We start from the raw sequence: 20,781 nt of genomic DNA on the forward strand, positions 1-20,781 counted from the left end.
TCATATGAGATTCTTTGTAACAGTACAATCTGTGCTCTGTAAGGATTACAGATTGAGTTCACCATTTTGGCAGTCTGGTTCTTGCCATACCTCGTGTCAGTGAGGAAGGCTATGCTGCTGTAACTTAGCACCCGGGGCTCTGGGCTTGTCTGATCCCTTCCACAGTAGAAGTGGATGGGATAGGGCGGTTTCAGGAATTAGACATAAGATGTTTCATTCTCTAGAGGAAAGATCCGTCATAGATGGTACGAGAAAGAGACAGAGGTGGTGTCAGGACCCAGAATAGCCCAGGCAGGTTAAAGTAATTCCCGTATATTCCATTAGCACATCTTTAAAGGCTGACCTAATAGCACACAATTTAAGTAAAGAGTATAGTTGTTTTGCAGAACAATTCAAGGCATGTTTTCTAGTCCACATCATTCCTCTACCAGGAACCATTCAAATAAATACAAAACTGCTGTTTGCTAGGTGTGTAAAGGCAGGTTTCCACACAATTCTTCTTCCTGCCAAAGTGTTACTCATGCTATAGAAATTCTGAAGAGAATGGAGCTCAAGGAGAGCATGTTAAGAAGTAAAAAACATTCCCAAAGTCATCTGAGTAACTATAGTTTGTGTTGTCATCTTTTGTGGGTGACTAAATTGGCACAGGAGACCAGTTAAAGTCTCTGCCCAGGATGGCATGCTGAGTCCTCTAAGATATGAGTAGTTCATAGGCTCTTGTAAATTAAGGATGAAATAATGCTAATGCTGAATTATTTATCTGGCTCTTCATTTTCATCAAGGATCTTGTTTCTGTTTGTAATTAATGATCGTCCAGTGCTAATCATAGGTATTCTGTTCTCCCAACCCAGGCAAGATACACTGGGGAAAGGATCATGTTTTTATGAGACCATCAACATTTTTTAATGCTTTCAGTTTTGCATACAGAAGAATACACTGACTCCTACCTCCCATGCTGGTTTATCCTCTGGCCTTTTTTTCCTCAGGATATCGTTTGGTAATTTTAATTTGCTAACACATCAGAAAGCTACCATTCAGACTAAAATAGCAATGGGTCTTTCAGAACCATCTTTTCTGTGTGATGCTTAAATATGTGACCCTTAGCTTTAATCTAGAGATATATTTAAAACATGCATGTATACGAATTTGAGTTCTCAATTTGCTGTGTAAATGTGTGAGGAGACTTGGTTGTTTATGTATTTTATCATCTTCTGTGTAAAATACCACATGGAGGGAAAAAAAATCTTTCAAAGTTTAGTCTAAAATATACTGAAAATTATAATAGCAATAACAGCAAAGCCTCTACCCTTGAGAAGCTTCTTCATTTCAGTCATGCTACTAAGAGCTTTTTGATGGACATTAGACCTTCTCTGCCCTAAAGGAATCAAGACTACATTCAAGTATTTCCTTAATCATCATGAACATTTTGACACATCATGTAGCAAAGATATCTCCTCCTTTTTGTCAACCCTGTTTTCTCTTTTCAACGTGTGTGTTGTTTTTGTAAGCTTCTTTAATGTCTTATTTGAAAACTGATGTGGTAACATAAATGTTAGTCGATTTGTTTGTATTACCTGGTTTTCTGCTTTATTGCATTTCGTGTAATTAGATCAGAGTGTAGTGAAAAAATGCAGCATTTGAAGTAAGGAGATTAACCTATAACTCTCAGTTATGAATGTGAAAGTAAACATTCTAACAAAATACTAGAAAGCCTACAGAAATTGATGGATTTTATAGGAATTGAAGTTATGGGGAACTAGAGATTTTTCCTGGGAATGTTAAGAATCACTTAATATCCGAATATGTGTTATGATATTATACCATACCAGTCGGTCCTTTGGGAAATATCATTACATGCTATCAATTTGTGTTGAAATGATATTTTACTGATTTTTCCAAATGGTGATGCTTACTTCTGCTTCCACACCTATTTTGCTTCCAGCTCAAAAGAGCAATTTCCTGAATTTTGATTGGATTGACACAAATCTATTGAATCTATTTTTTCTCATCCCAAAATATCCATTGGATATGATTTCTAGGCCAAACCCTACTCTAGCCACCAGGAGAAGGAAAATTAAATGCTATATGGATGGTCCCTGTTCTATTGGAGCCTATATTATGTAACAAAAGGACTTTTACAGGTTAACTAGTCCAGTGGTTCTAGACATCTGGCCCTCACACCTGAGCTGAGTTAGCTCCCCAAAGCTCGCCTGAGGAAAAAGTTAAACTATAGATTCCCGATCCCCAGAGCTAGTGAATCCAAATCCTCAGATGCGGAGTGGAGAAATCTGTATTTTTTCAAGGTAACTTGGATGAAGTGTCTGGGGCCATTGGCTAGTCATACTTTGCATCTAATGCATCAAATGGTTCAACATCTGATGCCTGAAGAGGGTAATATGTAGAGAATATGAGACATAAGAACGAGGGACTTGAGTGGCTCGGTCTGTTGGGCATGTGACTCTTGATTTCAGCTCAGGTCATGACCCCAGGGTTATGGGATCAAGCCCTGCATCAGGCTCCACGCAGAGCATGGAGCCTGCTTGAAATTCTCTTTCTCCCTTTCTGTTTCCCTCTGCCCCTCTCCCCCACTTGTGGCCTCTCTCTCTCTCTTTCTAAAATTAAATAAAAAAATAAATAATTAAAAAAAAAGAAACTTGAAGCCTAGAAGAAACCTCACCAAGACTCCAAAGTCACAATTTTTTTCTTGAGGATCACTTCATTATGTGCTCTTCCAAATATTTCCTTCAGAGTCAGAAAACACAAAAACAAAAACAAAGTTAGGTCTGAAAGATATTTTGATTATGTATATCGACTTATTAAACTGAACGTCCCCAAGGCTCATGGGAACCTTACAAGATACACAAAGCAAAAAGATGCCAGTTGTATCCACCTCGACACTGGTCAAATCCCAGCTGGAGCTGAGCAGACAGCTGGACTAAGTCAACCTATGGTTCGTTCAGAATTGCAGCCAGGGTTGTCACAGTATTGAACATGGCATTTTGTTGCATGAGGAGTAACCGAGACGTTAAGATGAGGGGTTTTTTTTGGTCCATAAAGGTGACAACACATCTGAGCTTGGAATCGGATCTCGGCGCTCGTACTTACCAGATGCGATAGGCATAGAGCTTCTCCCTCAAACCCCCCTTCAGGCTGACACACACATCTCTAGTTACCAGGCGTCTCTGGGCCATTCTCTCCATCCTCCGATTCCACCCCCCTCAAGGCTATGTCTTCTCCAGTGGGCGGCCCACGGCCAGTGGCAAGCTGACATGGTGTACATATGTCCGGCACTTCTGTCTCATTTGGGACAGCAGGGAAGGGCCACCCCAGGTCCAGATCTCCCCACAGGAACAGTTGAAGCCTCACTTGAAACCCTTGTAGGTCTACTTTTTCCTTCTGCCCAGTCCTGCTTTCCTTCTTCCTCACTGTGTACCTCCCGAGAAGACTCCCCAAGGCAGCCACCACATACAGCTCTCGGCCTCAGAGGGTCCTTCCAGGGAAGCTAATATAACACACTAGATGTGTACGATTTAACAAGGCAACATCTCAGTGCTCTGGTTTCCTCATCTATAGCGTGGGGAATAAAATAGCTTCTGGAGGATGAAATGAGAGAAACCATACACACACACATGCGCGCACACACACACACACACACATACACACGGTACATAGAGATGATTCAGTGTCTATATGTTTACTTATTTTTTTAATGCTTTAACATATACTAACGTATACTAAAACAATCATAAGTTGGACAGTTCCTCGATCGCTAACTCTACAATGTATAGAACATTATTAGATCCATGATCTCATGAAAAAGCACTGATTTTCTGCTGGGAAGATAGCAACCTTCCCCAATTAGGAGCTTACGGAGAGCTTCCTATGTATCCTCTCCGGCTGGAAAAGAAGATTGTTATTTCACGACATTGTTTCTGTGGTTAATTGAGGCTTTATTTATCATTCTTATTTTTTCTCAAAGTTGGCATGGGAATGGAAATAATTAGAACGAATGGAAAATAATTAGAAATCTGTTTCCCGGTTAGCTACATTTTTCTCCTTTTGGGAGGTAATTCTATCCACAGGTAAGCAAAGAGGAGTAGTTTTTTTCGGTTTTAAGACGAAGGATGAACCAATGCATCAGTGACCAAAAGCAACAGTGTGGAAGGAAGTGGGGAAAAAAGGGAAGTATACAAATCAGAGGGTAAAGAAGAATCAGAAGAAAATAGGACTGGGGTACCTGGGTGGCTCCGTTGGTTGAGTGTCCGACTCGTGGTTTCAGCTCAGGTCATGATCTCACAATTTGGGAGTTCGAGCCCCATGTCAGGCTGTGTGCTGACAGTGCAGAGCCTGCTTGGGATTCCCTCTCTCCTTCTTTCTCTGCACCTCTTCTGCTAGTGCTCTCTCTCTCTCTCTCTCTCTCTCTCTCTCTCAAAATAAATAAACTTAAAAATGAAATGAAATGAAATGAAAATGTCAAAAAAAAAAAAAAAGAAAGAAAGAAAATAGGGCCAATCAGCTTTAAACTGGACCATAAATCACAAGTTTATTGTTTGAAGTGAGTTTTTGCAAAGGGTTGAAATGTAAAAATAGGATTAGCCCTCTGAACACAGAGAGAGTGTATTTTATGAGCTGGGTGCCCATCAACAACTACTTGAACAAGACGTTACAGAAAACAGTGCATGAACCTCTCCGTAGTCCTAACCATGGTCTAACGCTTTCGGCTTAAAGGAATTAACTTGTCCAAGGCCTCAGAGCTAATAAAAGTCAGAGCTAGTATTGAAATTCAGGTCTTTTATTCCGAAATTCGGCATGATGCCTCACAAATCTACTGTATGCATCATATCAAATGTTCCTCCCTGTGGAACACATTAGCGGGTACAATATTTTTACAGAGCATGTAAATAAAAACAATGAATATGAAAGCACCTAGCATGTCCCGCCCTTGGAACACAGACACTCAGCTGAATACCTGTTACATGTAAATGCATGGTTGCTTCCAGAATTGTATCAATGCTGTTCATGCGCTCTTAGGTAACAATTGGAAAGACTAAGTGACCAGCAATTCTTTGATGTATGATCTGCAAATACAGAGTTGCAAGTTCAATTGTAATATAGATCCTTCTGTTGTGGCTTTGCCATAGCCTGGCTAACCTCAATCTACATGTTCCTAAAAGGTCAGGGTTGTCTGTTTCTTTTTTTAATTTTTTTTTTTTCAACGTTTTTTATTTATTTTTGGGACAGAGAGAGACAGAGCATGAACGGGGGAGGGTCAGAGATAGAGGGAGACACAGAATCGGAAACAGGCTCCAGGCTCCGAGCCATCAGCCCAGAGCCTGACGCGGGGCTCGAACTCACGGACCGCGAGATCGTGACCTGGCTGAAGTCGGACGCTCAACCGACTGCGCCACCCAGGCGCCCCAGGGTTGTCTGTTTCTGTACCGTACGGTGTCTCCCCTGGGTCCTACTGTAGGAAGTACCCGCTTCAGCAGGGCTTGTGAGTTCAGAATCCGATGTGCTTGAGCTTGTGATCTGGTTCCAAAGCACATTAGTTTTATGGCTAGGTCGTTTCACGTTTTTGTGCTTCAAACCTTCACTTACAAGGCAAAGGTCACATCTCTCTCAACAAGTGTCGTATGGTATGCGCTAAATAAAAGCAGTACGGGGGCACCTGCATGGCTCAGTCGGTTAAGCATCCAACTTCGGCTCAGGTCATGATCTCCCAGTCAGCGAGTTCAAGCCCCGCAACGGGCTCTGTGCTGACAGCTCAGAGCCTGGAGCCTGCTTCGGATTCTGTCTCCCTCTCTTTCTGCCCCTCCCCCGCTCTGTTCTGTCTCTCAAAAATGAATAAATGTTAAAAATTTAAAAAAAAGAAATATGAAATAAGATTCATAGTAACATTTCAATGACCCTCACTTTCTTCTCCTCTCCCATTTGATAGGATATGTATATATACACATGCATATGTGTATAAACATTTCTATGTACGTATAGAATATGTACGTGTATACCTTTAGTAAACATTAGTTTCCACCCCTTTGTAAGTAAAAAAAAATAAAAATATCAAACCATAATCTTACATCTAAATACATATTTTCAATAAACACATTAACCCTCTGATTTTAAAGGCGATTGGTCACCACTTGCTAAAAGTCGATTTTATTCTTTCTATTGCAGGAAATATAATTTCTCCTATTGAAATAGAACAATTTTACCTATCTGAATGGCAGTATCATAGTAATTTTCTTTTTTGATTGTGCTAAAGCCCCAAGTGGGTTTATTATTCTCAGAACAACATGTACCCTCACCTTTAATTGAAGGGAAATCTGTGGCTCTTGACTGACCATTTCTACTCCCAAAATGTAAACTCTAAACAACCACGTAAAACATTCACACTCGTCGCTGAGATTTTCCAGCATCGCTTATTTATTTTTTTTCCCACAGCTCAGCAAAAGGCTTGTGAGAACCATTTTTTCCCTTTGCTACTTTTCTCCTAAAATATTACAAAGGACTCTTATTTGACCAAATTTATTCTCCCGTGGATGGATTTCTCCTCCCCCACCCCCACCCCCATCGCTAGATAAAAAAGGAAACACTTTCAGATGAAAACACGAGTGAGAGAATTCTCTGCTTTCATGGAAACTGCCAGCAATGGTATTGTAAACACATCTTGCATTCGCTCTTTCTAATTTTCCCTCAGTTCTTTCATTTTCTCTTTGTGTTTGGAGGAACTCTAGGCTCTTTTCAGCCAGAGAAAAATTAACACCTAACGGGGTGTTTCAAATACAGACATTTACATTTCAATGTCCTGTAGGGGAAGAAAGAAACGCAGCAGTGAGGAAAGGCAGCGCGGTGCCCGTGTGCCCCCCCACCCCCCAGATGTCTGCACTTTGTGTTTCTTTTAGAATAAACCCTGCCCTGGGCCCAGGATGGAAATCGGATTGCTGGAAACCAGGGCACAAACTGGTATTCGGTGCAGAACTGCCGGCCTTTCGTAGCTCAGATTGCCACCCCTTCACCAACCATTAACAGAGAGTCCACGGCAACGAATCTGCCCCATCTCTGGAAAAGGCTCCGGAGTCATGAGCTCGTGATGTAGCCAAGGATGTAAACACGAGGCCGTGTGAGAGGTGGATACCATTTTTCCCTCTCATTGATCTCTCACTGCAAAGCTAATGGGGAATCAGGGGCCATACGGAATGCTGGACTCCATCAGAGGGATCACAGAAATACGGTCGTGGAAACATGTTTCTATGTGCAGGTGTATCTATAAATTGGAGCACATAAAGAATAGTAGTACTGTTTCAAATGCATATTTAAGGGGCGCCTGGGTGGCTCGGTTGGTTAAGCATCTGACTCTTGATTTCGGTTGAGGTCGTGATCTCTTGGCTTTGTGGGTTCGAGCCCCACGTCTAGCTCTGTGCTAGCAGTGAGGAGTCCGCTTGGAATTCTCTCTCTCTCTCTCTCTCTCTCTCTCTCTCTCTCTCTGCCTCTCGCCCACTTGCGCTGTCTCTGTGTCTCTCAAAATAAGTAAATATACTTTAAAAATGCACATTTAATTTATATAGCGTTTAATTTTTGCTTAAACTTTATCCGAGCTATACAAGCCCACAGTTTAAAGAGATTATCTTGGAGGAATTATTGGTTTGGGGGAGGGTGTAAGGGTTGCTTGGGGGTACTGGGAATGTGCTATTTCCTGAGCTGGGTATAACTTTTCTAAATGTGTTTTCTTTTTTGATAATTCATCTTACTTAACCATTTTGCATTTTTTGTTTATATATTATACTTCAAAAATATTTTAAAATTCTGATTAGAACAATCCTTACACAATTTTTTTAATGCACAGTAAGCCCTTTGTGGGAGAAGGTAAAACGCACTGATTCAAAAACACAGGTCTTGGGGCACCTTGATCTTGACTCAGGTCATGATCTCCTGGTTTATGGGATTGAGCCCTGCATTGGGCTCTGTGCTACAGTGAGGAGTCTATTTAGGATTCTCTCTCTCCCTCTGTCTCTCTCTCTCTCTGCCCCTCCCCACTTGTGCACTCTCTCTCTCTCTCAGAATAAATAAACAATCAAAAAATAAGTAAAAACGCAAGTCTTTATTGCAGGATCATCTACCTAAGTTTACCCTATGGAAAAAAAATCCTAATTCTAGTATCTTTCACTCTTTCCTCTTGGGCTGATTTTCTAGGACAGATTGTGGTGCATCTCCTAACTGAAAGGCAGAGCTTTATCACATTCAGGGAGCAAAGTTCCTCCCTCAAATATGAAAGGACTATTTTCATACATACGTGGACCTTTTTAAAAATTAATAACATCTTTATTAAGATATAATTCAGGGGCGCCTGTGTGGCTCAGTCGGTTGAGCGTCGGACTTCAGCTCAGGTCATGATCTCGCGGTTTGTGGGTTTGAGCCCCACATTGGGCTCGCTGCTGTGAGTCTAGCAGCACAGAGACCACTTCAGATCCTCTGTTTCCCCTCTCTCTGCCCCTTCCCCACTTGTGCTCTCCCCAAAATAAATAAATATCTTAAAAAGATATAATTCACATCACAATACTTTTTAAAGTGTACAATTCAGTAGACTTTATCATTCAACTCAATCCTTACAACCTTGTAAAGTTGGTATTAATATCACCCCCATTTTACAGATGCTGACTCGGAGGCCAGGAAAGGTTAAATGACTTCCCAGATACCTTAAATGAGAGTATAAATATAAAGTAATAAACAGCATGCATTCAACAAGGTAGACACTCAAATATGAATTATCTTTTCCTTTTATTACATAATTAAGGGGCAGTTTGGAGATTGTCATAATATACCAATCGTTATATAACATTGATCTAATCTCTGTTCAGTTCCAGGCATGTGTGAATTCCTAGGTGACAGTAATGAATGGTCATTGGCCCTGCCCTCAATAATACTCGCAGGTGCCTGAGGAACTCAGAAACATAACTCATAACAGTTATCTAGTGATACTTTTATCTGCTTCTAGCACAAAGGGTAAGGTAAAGAAAGCAAGTTGGAACCAATCGTTCAGTACAAAATTATTATTTAAACCATGGATTCTCTTAAGCAGCATGTAGACATATGAAAAAAGCAAAACATTGATCGCTCATGGAGCTTCCTCTCCCAGCAGAGAGGCACAGCCTATGACCACACACAGTAAAATGGATCATATCTGGTTTCTATGGGAAATAAGGGCCCCGCAAAGAACAAATCACCTCCAGCGGGGACTAGTCTGAGATGACTAGAATTAGTACTTACAGGACGGCGAGAACTTAGAAGCTTAGGGAAGCGAAGTGGACACTTAAGAATGTGTTTAATTTTACTCGCTGACCCATGCCACGCTTATTTATTAGGCATATAAAAAATTCTAGGCATGAGGAAATCACAAGAGGTACAAAGATGAATAAGATATGATTTCTGCGTGAGAAGAGCTCTTCATCCAACAGGAGAGAAATAACGACATAGACTGAGACCAGGGTAATGGCTCTCGGTGAATGAATCCACACATGTGGGGGGGGGGGTCGAAGAGGGCCCTTGATGAGAATTTGACCCTCCAGGATCAATGGCCCTCAGATCAATGCAGATAGTGGATTAGCTGTGTTACTGCTTATGGTGTTAATGCTAATGGTTCTTTGGGGGAGTCTCAGCAGCCAAAATCAGCGGGGACAAGTGCCAATATGAAATAAGCCAAGTAGAGGCAGAGGCAAAACGCAGGAGTGGGCTGAGATGTGAGTCGAAGGAAGTATGCTGGCAGCAGAGCGACAAAGTACCGGGGGTTCTTGCGGGAGCCGGCGTGGTCCGCTCAACTGCTATCGATCGATAGCTTTTGGGGCCTGGACGACAAGCCTGCCTACAAATAAAGAGTCAGGACAGACGTTTTGCCGGTGGTCTGAGCGGTATTCTCTGATCAAATAAGGAGACAAGTCAGTGTTGTCGGTCAAGGGGACGGGAAAGACTTCAAAGAGGAGGTGATGTGTATATTGGCCTTTGAAAGTTGGATAGGTTTCTGCGGGTGGAGAACAGGGGCAAGAAAGGTCACTTTGTGCAGGGCGCACAGCATGCTCAAAGGCTCAGGGGCCAAGGAGTGCGTGGCTCCCTGGGGCGTTCAGGGAATATGAGTCTTCTGGCTTTTTCAGCCTATCACATGAGTGAGAAGAAACAGTGGGGTATGCTGCTTCCACAGAATTTCAAAGAACTCTAACTAGATGTGGGGCTTTATTGAAGAAATGCTGTATGTTTTTTCTTCGTTTTTCATTTGTATCTATTTTCCCTTTAGGTCCAAAGAGGGTTAAGCTTTATACATTTTACAAATTGAATGGACTTCATTTTTTTTTTTTTTTTTTAAAAGAAGGGCTCACCAGTGGTGGGATGGCTAATTTTATGTGTCAGCTTGAGAGGGGTGCCCAGGTAGGTGATCGAACATTATTCTGGGTGTTTCTGGAAGGGTGTTTTCCGAAGAGGTTAATAATTACATTAGTAGACTGATTAAAGTAGACTATGTATGTGTATACACACACATACACGCGCGTACACACACACGCACACACACACACACACACATGCATACACACTATTGGTTCTGTTTCTCTGGAGAGCCCTAATACAAATGCCAAGAACCTCTTTTCTGACCCACTACCCAGCCACTCTTTATCCAGCTATAAGCCTTATGCTTTTAAATACCCCAGCATTTCACAAGTCTGAGATGAATCTGTGGGGCAAGAAACACATTAGGAAACGTTTAGGAAGTGCGAAGTGCTCTCGCAGCTTTCCTTGGGGAGGGGGAATTAGCGCCCTGATTTCTTCACAAACATGTGGCTACTCTCATCACAGCACAGATGAAATCGCTCAGGAATGTGAGCGATTGCACATCTCAGTCCAGGCCCCTGCTCCATTTCCTGCTCCTTGTGTAATCAGAGGCAATGACTTCACTTCAGAAGCCTCAATGTAGTCTTCTGTGAAATGGGAGTGATGAGGGACTTGCCCACAAGTCCAGGTAAGATGAGGTATCCAAACACTTGTCGTGTGAAAAGCATTGTAAATACCAGCCCCTTCCCTGAGTCCGCCTCAGTGTGGGATTGTTTGCCCTTCCTTCCTTCTGTCTGTACGTCTATGACCACCCCCACGAAGAGAAATGCATAGTAATTGGAAGAAAATCCTCTTTGTAAACCTTTGGGTTTCATTTGTCTTCTGAGCACGGACCAGTTTCAGTCATTCCCCGGTTTATAGTCATTGGAAACACTAAGAATAAACTTTCATTATCTATGGCCAGGTGTTTAATACACGATACGGTCATCATCCGACAAATAGGTGACTGCACTCCTAAACTCTTTTGCTTACTTTTTAGTGTGTATGAAGTCATTCAGATAATGAAATCTCAGGAAGAGGAAAGCTAAGCGATCATGCAAATCCATTGCTCCAGTGCTGGGCCTGTGGTCACACACACACACGCACACACACACTCATAAACATTAACAGCCACCCACAAATTTGTTTTATGAGCTTTCATGAAAAGCCTTCAGGGGCTTTTACAAAGTCACCTGGTTAATCTCTAAGTTAATCTTGGTGCAAACAAAATTCCTGTAAGCTGTTTATCAGGTGACCTCAGAAACAAGCAGTATGTAAGCTTCTGACAGTCCATTATGGGCTTGATGTCCTAAAGATCCCTCTTTCCTACCCCGACCAGCCCACTGCTTGCCTCACACTGCACTCCCTGAGTCCTGGTATGTGTGTGCATGGTACATGTGCAATAGTATTTCTTTCCTCCCTTTCAATTAAATTCTTTAGACTATAAAAATACCCTCCATCACTTAGGTTTCAGGGTCATGGTCTTTAGAATTGGAAAGAAAGAGCATCTGGCCTGAACCTGTCTGGATAAGACGATAGAGGGAAAATATCAACTTTTTACTGCTCCTGGTTACAGGTTGAATTTTGACCCCCCCCCCCCCCCAAATGATATGTGGAAGTCCTAAGTCCTGGTACCTGTGGATGTGACCTCATTTGGAAATAGTGTCTTTGTGGGTGTAATTAAGTTCAGATGAGATCACACTGGAGTAAGGTATGCTCTTAATCCAATCTGATTGGTGTCCCTATAAGATGAAGGCTCCATGTGAGGAGAGACGTACCTAGAGAGGACGCTGTGTGAGGACACAGGCACACTGAGCTGGGGGCGGGGGGTTAGCCTTGTGACGATGGTTGGGGGAGAGGCGGGGGCAGGGAGAGACTGCAGGTACCCAGTGGCTCCAAGGCAAGAAATGCCAAGAGTTGCTGGAAACAAGCAGAGACCAGGAGGGAAGAGGACATGGCCCAGCTCACACTTTGATTTCCGACTTACAACTTCCAGACTTGTGGGAGAATAAATGTCTGTTGTTCTGAGTCACCTAGTTTGTAGTACTTTGTTAAGGAAGCTTTATGAAGTGCAGCCTTATGAATGCAGTCCCACAATAGAAAACCAGTGGGCCGGGGCGCCTGGGTGGCTCAGTCGGTTGAGCGTCTGACTTCGGCTCAGGTCCTGATCTCACGGTTCGTGGGTTCGAGCCCTGCGTCGGGCTCTGTGCTGACAGCTCGGAGCCCAGAGCCTGCTTCAGATTCTGTGTCTCCCTCTCTCTCTGTCCCTCCCTCGCTCATACTCTGTCTCTCCCTCTCTCAAAAGTAAATAAACATTAAAAAAAGAAAAAAAGAAAAAAGAAAACAAGTGGGCCATAACTTGAATAATCTGCTGATTTTCTAGGTTGATAAAGCATGAAGTGATAGCAGCAGAATGTCTTTGTAGGAGGGACTTACTAACAGTTACCTGATAGGACGGGAGATTGCAGGTGCCTAGGCACAATATGAGGCACAATATGAGAAAATGTCAATTGCTGACATCAGAAGGTAGGAGGGCCGATTGGAATCATCATAGGTTCCACCTAATATCCCTGTGCCAGCTTTTCCTTAATGCCACCACTGCGTGCTGCATTTGATTCCCTAAGAGGGAAATCGTAAGCATCTGAATTGCTATACAGATGATTTGGTGCTCCTTTGGAAGGGCAGAAAATGTAAAAAAAAAATTAATTTTTTTAATGTTTTTATTTATTTTTGAAGGAGAGACAGACAGACAGAGCATGAGCGGGGGAGGAGCAGAGAGAGAGGGAGACGCAGAATTCGAAGCAGGCTCCAGGCTCTGAGCTGTCAGCACAGAGCCCGATTCGGGGCTCGAACCCACAAATTGCGAGATCGTGACCTGAGCCGAAGTCGGACGCTTAACTGACTGGGCCACCCAGGCGCCCCACAAATGTAAAAAATTTTAAAGCTTAACATACAGTATGTGTAAACCATACCAGAAGCCAATAATGCAATGAGGCTGCACGTAGGTGCTGGAACCAACTTCCTGGACTTGGGGCAAGTTGCTTAAATCTTCTAAACTTCACTTTCCTCATCTATAATATGTGCATAAGAATAGCTTCTGTAATTTTATAGTGAAAATGGAGATGCGATACATTCAGAGTGGCTAGTTCAAGCCCTTGTCCGTAGCACTTCAAGTGTATTATGTGCTAAGGGAAGCAGGGGTGGAGGAGGAGGAAACAGAGGTGAGGGTGGGGGAGGGAGGTGGCTATCCAGGTGAAGGAGCAAAGAATAGGGCCATGAAGAGCTTTGTTCAAATGACAAATAAGAGCATTTTAAACGTGTTTGTGATCCCATCCCTTTTCCCTTCCCTTCAGAGGGGCAAGTCTATTGTTACCTTTTCAAGGTGGATTTCTTTCAGCATTCAGCATTAAGCTCATCGTTTTAAAAAGTAATCGGGTTAGTCCCTCACTCTTTCTGGAACCGCACACTCAGAGCCCGCTAATAGTCATCACCGCTATCACTGGTAGAACTTTAAACTTTAGCTGTGATGTTACACGTGGTAACCTATTTGATGATGAAACAGCCAGCAAGGGGTGGGCATGAAAATGCATGTTACGCACATTACAGAAGAAGACACCAAGGCTTGGAGATGAAGGGAGCTGCCTGAGGTCACAACCTGGGGGTGCTTGAGAACAGTGCCCTCCACCCCCACCCAGAGCCTCCGCACCCACCTGGGAAGGTGTCCTCTCTTCCTATTTGCCCGGCTTACTGTCTACTCACTATTCAAAATTGAGTGAAAGCATTTCTTCTGGGAGGATTTAACACAGAGACCTTTTGTGGTTCCTTCGAGATGGCTTAACTCCCTTCCATCACGGTTAGTACCACACTTGAATGAAGCATTCCCTTCCTTGTCAGATTACCCCCCCTTGACCATGATCTCTGAGAAGAAGGAACACAGCAGCAGACTACAAGAGAAAGGAGCGGGGATACTCACTGCACAAGGCAGAATGTGGTGTGGAATTACACACAGAGCACTGAGCTAGCAGAAGGCTTTTGTTTAATGTCATATTTGACTTCTCCCTCCATTCCTTGGGTTAGCCATCATTTCTGAGCGATTCCTACATGTGTCTAATGTCTTTGATACAACTCCGCTGTCTTTCTGCTCAGAGCCTTGCTTAGGGAAGTTGGTGAAAGATGTTACTCTTGCTTGAGGCAGGTTTTCTTCACCAAATCTTGACCGAGGAGCAACAGATAGGATTCATTTTGATGGTGGCGTTAAAGGTAATCCAAGTTCTATCACATCTGTCGTAACTTTAAGCTTATCGCAACTTGTGCCCTGGGTGTGCAGCCCAGACAAACCACAAGGGCGAATCCAGAGAGAGGATTCGTGACAATGACAATTTAGACTCAACCAAGAATGTTTTCTTATTCTTGTTTCCTATTCTTCTACTGAACCAGCAAACAAATGAAACAAAAGGTACTCTTGAGACCACAGATCCTTGGAAGCTTGAGCTGTGATCAGTCTTTCAATCAGTCTTCCAGTCCTTCTGATCTCAAAGGGGTAGCCCCAAGTCGACTTGTTTTCAACAGCCCCCATGATAATGTCGGAGGATCCTAGAAATACTGTCTGGAGTTGGAGAAAGGGCCCCTTGTCAGCCTTCTGGGGTTCATTCTAGTTACAAATCAACTAAAAAGTAAAAATAAAACAGTGCACTCAGATTTCATATTTTACATGCTATTTGTACTCCCTCATCGTGTCTGCTTAACTTTTTCTTCTAACAGGCTGAATCTTAGACACCGTATTACGCCTCCTCTTTTAATGTATTTTCACCAGAGCTGACCAAATGTGTTATAAAAACAAAGGTTTCTTTCGTTGCCCCCCCCCCGCCCCCCATTGGCTGTCTTGAGATACGCTCTGTAGATCCTCTATTCTCTTCCTATTGGTGCTATTTTAGGCACACTTTGTATCTCCAGTTACTTTTCAGCAATAAAGATAAGTCTCGTTTTGAAAATGAAGACACTCCAGATTCAGTAAAACCCAAAAGGTACGAAGAAGCCAAAAGTACGAGAGCTTATCCAAATGGCCAATACACGTATGAAAAAGGAATTAAAGAAAGTCACTAGTATCCAGGGATGTGCAAATCGGAGTAACACTACCATAAGTCTTCACGTGTAAAAAACTGGTAAAAACTGTAAAGTTCTACGATACACCATGATGTCGAGCGTGCCACAAAGAGATCCCCTCATACATTGAGACAGAAATGTGAATTGTTACAAAGTTTTTAGAAACAGTCTGGCAACATCCACGAAAACCTAACATGAAACATTTCCTTTGACCCTGAAATCTCACCCCTGCGAATCTATTCCACAAAATGAAAAGACAAATCGGCCAGAGTATACATGATAGAACTGTTACTAAAGCATCGGTTTGTAGAAAGAAAAATTCGAAAGCTAGTGAAGGTCCATCAACTGGAGATTGTTAGAATAAACCATGCTGCCGTCACCACACCAGTACTGAATAGCATGTTACCCTTAAACAAACTATGGAAGGAGTATATAATAGGGCCCCATGACAAAACAACAAGCGAAGAACAACGATCTTACACACTTCAACGTATACACAATATGGAGATATATTTATGTTTATTAATTATATATAATTATATATTTTATGTTCTGTTATATATAAACACATATTTCTTTATGTTACATATATTAGTTTGCTGGCATGAATTATGAATTACCTGGTTTGTAGTGAAAGGTAAGTTTGGTGTTGGGAAGACAGAAAATGGGAGGAGAGGTTCAAGCAAAGTAAAAACCAAAACTCAAAATGATAATAATAGCAGTGGGTCTACTATGATCACACTAGTGCCTGTATGCGATTATGTATGAGTATGTGCACAATTAAATTAGAGACAAATATAGGTATGTATGGATAACTAGACTTGGTGACTTTGACCATTTCCACAATTTGGGGACACAAAGAAAGAAAAATCCGTAAAGCAAGCCCTACTTTCTATTTTTTAACAAAGCCCTCACAGGAATTCTTTTCTATGTAAAAGCTCTATATGTTCCAGAAGGGGCCACAATACAAGGGGGCAAGGTTGACAATCTTATATCTTCCTTAATAGCTCTAAGATTTTCTAGTCCAATCTGGTGCCCAGAGATCTGCCTTTTTTCTGCCTAGTCCCTGAAGCTTAATGGCTTTGTGCAGAATTACCATTTGCTCGAACTACCTGAAGTGCTTCATGCTGTATTAAGGAGACCTCTCAAAAATTCTGGGTTCTAAAAGAATGTTTTTACCCATCAAAAGGATACATAAATGTATCAGAAATCCTAAAATTTCAAAGGTTAATGGTGAAATTGTTAAGCCTTTGCCTTGCATCTGGAAAGGAATTCAGGCTTTGTTATTCAGATTTCTAACCTGAATAAAGATTCCGAGAATTCGTTCAACCTATAAACTGTGATTGTCAATTAATAAGTTTGTCTCCTAGAAGTTATTCTATAATTACCTTTATTTCTTTTCTTTTTAATGTTTATTTATTTTTGAGAGAGAGAGAGAGAGAGAGAGACAGTGTGAGCGAGGGAGGAGCAGAGAGAGAGGAAGACACAGAATCCTAAGCAGTCCCCAGGCTCTGAGCTGTCAGCACAGAGCCCGACTCATGAGATCATGACCTGAGCTGAAGTTGGACACTTAACCAACCGAGCCACCCAGGCACCCCTATTTCTTAACAAAAAGTGCATGCACTGTAGAATATCTCTACCAGAGACTCGTGCTCATCTGTCACTGTTGTTCCTCATAGAAGGATACTTTCTTGCATATCACTAATATTTTCTTTTTTAATGGGACACGAAAACCTTTTCAGGATCTTGTGTTATCACTAATACATTTGATCTAGTGTCCTAGAGAGACACCTTTGCACTTGGGTTTGTTTTGTCTTTCAAATATTGAAGAAATTCTGGGAGATAAACCATACGCACTTCCCCCAAAACACCCAGAAACAGTCAACATTACGGCATCTCTGGCAAGCATCCGGTTTCAGTGCTCAGGGTACTTGAAGTACAGGGCTTAACCCTGGATGCGTCTGTACACATGATACACGACACACATCCACGTCAACCACGTGATACCACAGAACCGCATCAGCCCCAGGGTGGGAGATCCTTCCCCAAGTATTTTCTAACAAAGTACTATTTTATGTTCATTGAAGTTTTACTCTTGAAGGCGAGGGAGGACATACATTTATGAGAGGAAGCGGGGCTCACTCAATTCATATCAGAAGGAAACAAAGAACAGAAGAACATTTCTTGAAACGTTTTGCACCATAAAGGAGCAGATATATGTACGTAAACTGGCAAATTAGTTGTCACTCTCTGTCTTCTGCCAACGTGGCATGATTCACCTGAGAAAGAAGGCAATCCTGCCATTTGCTCCAAGATGGGTGGACCTTGAGTGTATTATGCTTAGTTAAGTGAAATAAGTCAGACAGGAAAAGACAAATACTGTGAGCTCTCACACAGATGTGAGATCTAATCGCACACTAAAGTGGAACTCATAGAAGCAGAGAGTGGAATTGGTGGTTGCCAAGGGCTGGGAGAGGCAAGGGGAATTGGAGAAAGGTTGCCCAATGGGTACAGACTTGCAGTGAGAAGAGGGATGAGTTCCGAGGATCTAATGCACGGCAGTGTGATTATAGTCAATAATACCGCATTATATACTTTGAAGTTGCAAAGAGTAGATCTTAAATCTTCTTACCCCCCCCCCCAAAAAAAAGAAAGAAATGATAATTATGGAACATGATGGATGTGTTAGTTAACCCTGAGTAGACAGTCATATTGCAATATGTAAGTGTATCAAGTCAAAAGTTGTGCATCTTAAACTTGTGCAACGGTAAATGCCAATCATATCTCAATACGGCTTGGGGGATGGGGAGTGGCAAAGCAAAAGTGCTAAGCAAAAATAAAAAAAAAATGGGGCGGCAATAGCTTTGGCCACCACTTGTTGGGTTCTTATCAGATAGCGACCATAGTACTGTTTAAGGTTATATTACTTTCCTTCCTACACCTCATAGCAATGCTGTACCTCATGCCACCATTTCAGAATATCAAACTCATTTTGCCTGGAGAAAAGGAAATTCCCAAATGAAGCCATATAACTCCTGGTTTTAGAGCCATGGAGCCAGGAGAAATCGGATTTTGCTCCAGAAAGTAATTGGGTCCCCCTCCTTAAGTGCGGCGTGAGTCCCCAGGGCCACACATCGCTCTGGGTCACCCCGTAAAATCTTTCCATTTTCAAGGACAACAAAGCAGAGAATGTTCCTTCCCAAGTCAGCTTTCTGTACGCATGAACTACGAAGAATAGTACTAACGGAGCAGCTCCTTACGCGTGCCGGCGTTCTACCAGGCACACTGCATTGTTTATGCCCATCCAACTTTATATTCCAGAATCAAAATTGTATTCCACCTAGATCTGTTAGAGATGGTGGTTTGCATGGGTTGTACCTCAGGTTTCTCTGCAAGAGTGTAAATTCGGCATGGACAGGAACTTCTGAGCACACCAAAGCGTTCACTAAACACGTGGGGGATGAATGAATAAATAAATGAACGCCTACCTTGAGTGGGGAGCCCTTGCCTGGTTCGCATCGGCATCTCACTTCCTCTGTCCTTGCCTCACTTTCTTGACGCTGGGGAGGCACGTGGAAAATAAGGCAGAGGCAGTGGTTACATGAGAAACGGCCTAAAATTGCTATACTCAGGAGGAATGCATACAAGTATGATGACGATGATGTTCTTGTCCTAAGTGCTGGGCAGAAGAGAGAGGAATAGATATATTTTCATCTCATCGCAATCTGGAAATTACTTTTCCCTCAAAAGGGCAAATTCAGCATGACATTATTTCCAACGCAGTGCATTGCAGGACATGTGGCACATTCAACAGGAAACAACGCTTTAATAATGATGTTGTTGTTGTTGTTGTTGTTGTTGTTGTTGTTGTTTACCTAAAAGGAACTGACTTATAGCATAAATGGTGACCACATTTTTTTTTTCTAACTATAGCTACAAAGATCTAATTTCAGAAAGAAATTCTAGTGTATTCTATTTCCCGGGCATCGAAGAGTTCACAGGGCTTCATATCCATCATTTTATGTAAGCCTCATGGCAACCTTCTGTTACAGGTAATTTATGGAATGCTTTTCCAACAGAGATGTCTAGAGGATGAACATTCTCCACAAACCAAATGTTTATGAGGCTTATTTTTTTTTTAACTTTTATTGTTATTATTTTAGCACTGTGGTGACCTGCAGGGAAGCAATATACATGGACTTCCCAACAATGTCAAGTAGCAGGTGACTACACAAGATGGGGGAACTTCACCACAGCTAGCTCTCCAGACCGCTTTGTGTGAGGGCCACCAACTGGGTAAGTCTCTGTGGGATGGGGATTGCATTCTCTTTTGGATATCTGTGATCAAATGAACAAAACTGTGCTTTTTATCGGCCAAGGAAAGACTATTTTACTGTCGCTTTGTTTCAGTTTATGTTTGTGTATTTTTTCTCTGATGGCCTCTGAGGCATAACATCTTGGTTTCTTCTCTAGGTAGGAACAATTACGAATAATTCCATTTTATAGATGAGAAAATAGAAATACAAAGAAGAGGTTAAATATCTTACTCAAAGTGACATAATTAGCAAATGTTAAGGCCGGGATATGGAACAACTCTTCACTGAAGAGATTAAAGACAAATGTTATTTTTTTAATGTTTATTTATTTATTTTGAGAGAGAGAGAGAGAGAGAGTCAGTCAGGGAGGGGCAGAAAAAAAGAGAGAGAGAATACCAAGCAGGCTCTCCACCTTCACTGTAGAGACCAACGTGGGGCTCAATCCCGCAAACCGTGAGATCATGACCTGAGCCCAAATCAAGAGTCGGACACTTAACCAACTGAGCCACCCAGGCGTCCCAAAGACAAATGTTATTTAATCTGACCAAAGCAGAATACAAACTGTTATTTGAAGAAAATCTGACCAAATCTTTTCAACACTCCCCTCTGAGGACCGGCTGTGTGTAACTATCAAGGTCCTATCCTATCAAATATGTGCTGTGCGGTATATAAGCATTTGAGTATATCTTCATGGTGTAAAACAAAACAAACCAACAGCATAACTGCTATACTTCATTGAGTGTCCTTTGAAAATTCATATTTTTCCCAGAACTTCAGAGTGTGATCTTATTTAGAAATAGAATCATTGCAGATGTAATTAGTGAAGATGAAATCATACTGGAGTAGAGTGGGTCCTTAATGCAGTGTGATATATATCCCTAAAAGAAGAGGAAAAGAGAGATACATCAGAGAATACCACATCCAAACAGGCAGAGATTGTCGATTAAAGAAAAACAAAGTTAGGGGCACCTGGGTGGCTCAGTTGGTTAAGCGTCTGACTCTTGGTTTGATC

The 20,781-nt window shown here is 42.1% G+C and overlaps 1 long non-coding RNA gene across 2 annotated transcripts in view; it reads left to right on the plus strand.

Annotated features, from left to right (window-relative positions):
• The window catches only part of LOC109268371 (uncharacterized), a 92,936-nt gene extending 73,212 nt beyond the window's left edge, over positions 1–19,724 (plus strand). For both annotated transcript variants that reach the window (XR_008418102.1, XR_002080617.2), the window contains exon 3: positions 19,617–19,724. This is a non-coding gene — a long non-coding RNA (uncharacterized LOC109268371). The remainder of the gene's footprint in view (positions 1–19,616) is intronic.
• Positions 19,725–20,781: the final 1,057 nt, after the last annotated feature.

The sequence above is a fragment of the Panthera pardus genome, unplaced genomic scaffold (genome assembly GCF_024362965.1).
Source record: "Panthera pardus isolate Hobbes unplaced genomic scaffold, ASM2436296v1 HiC_scaffold_26, whole genome shotgun sequence".
Taxonomy (NCBI): Eukaryota; Metazoa; Chordata; class Mammalia; order Carnivora; family Felidae; genus Panthera; species Panthera pardus.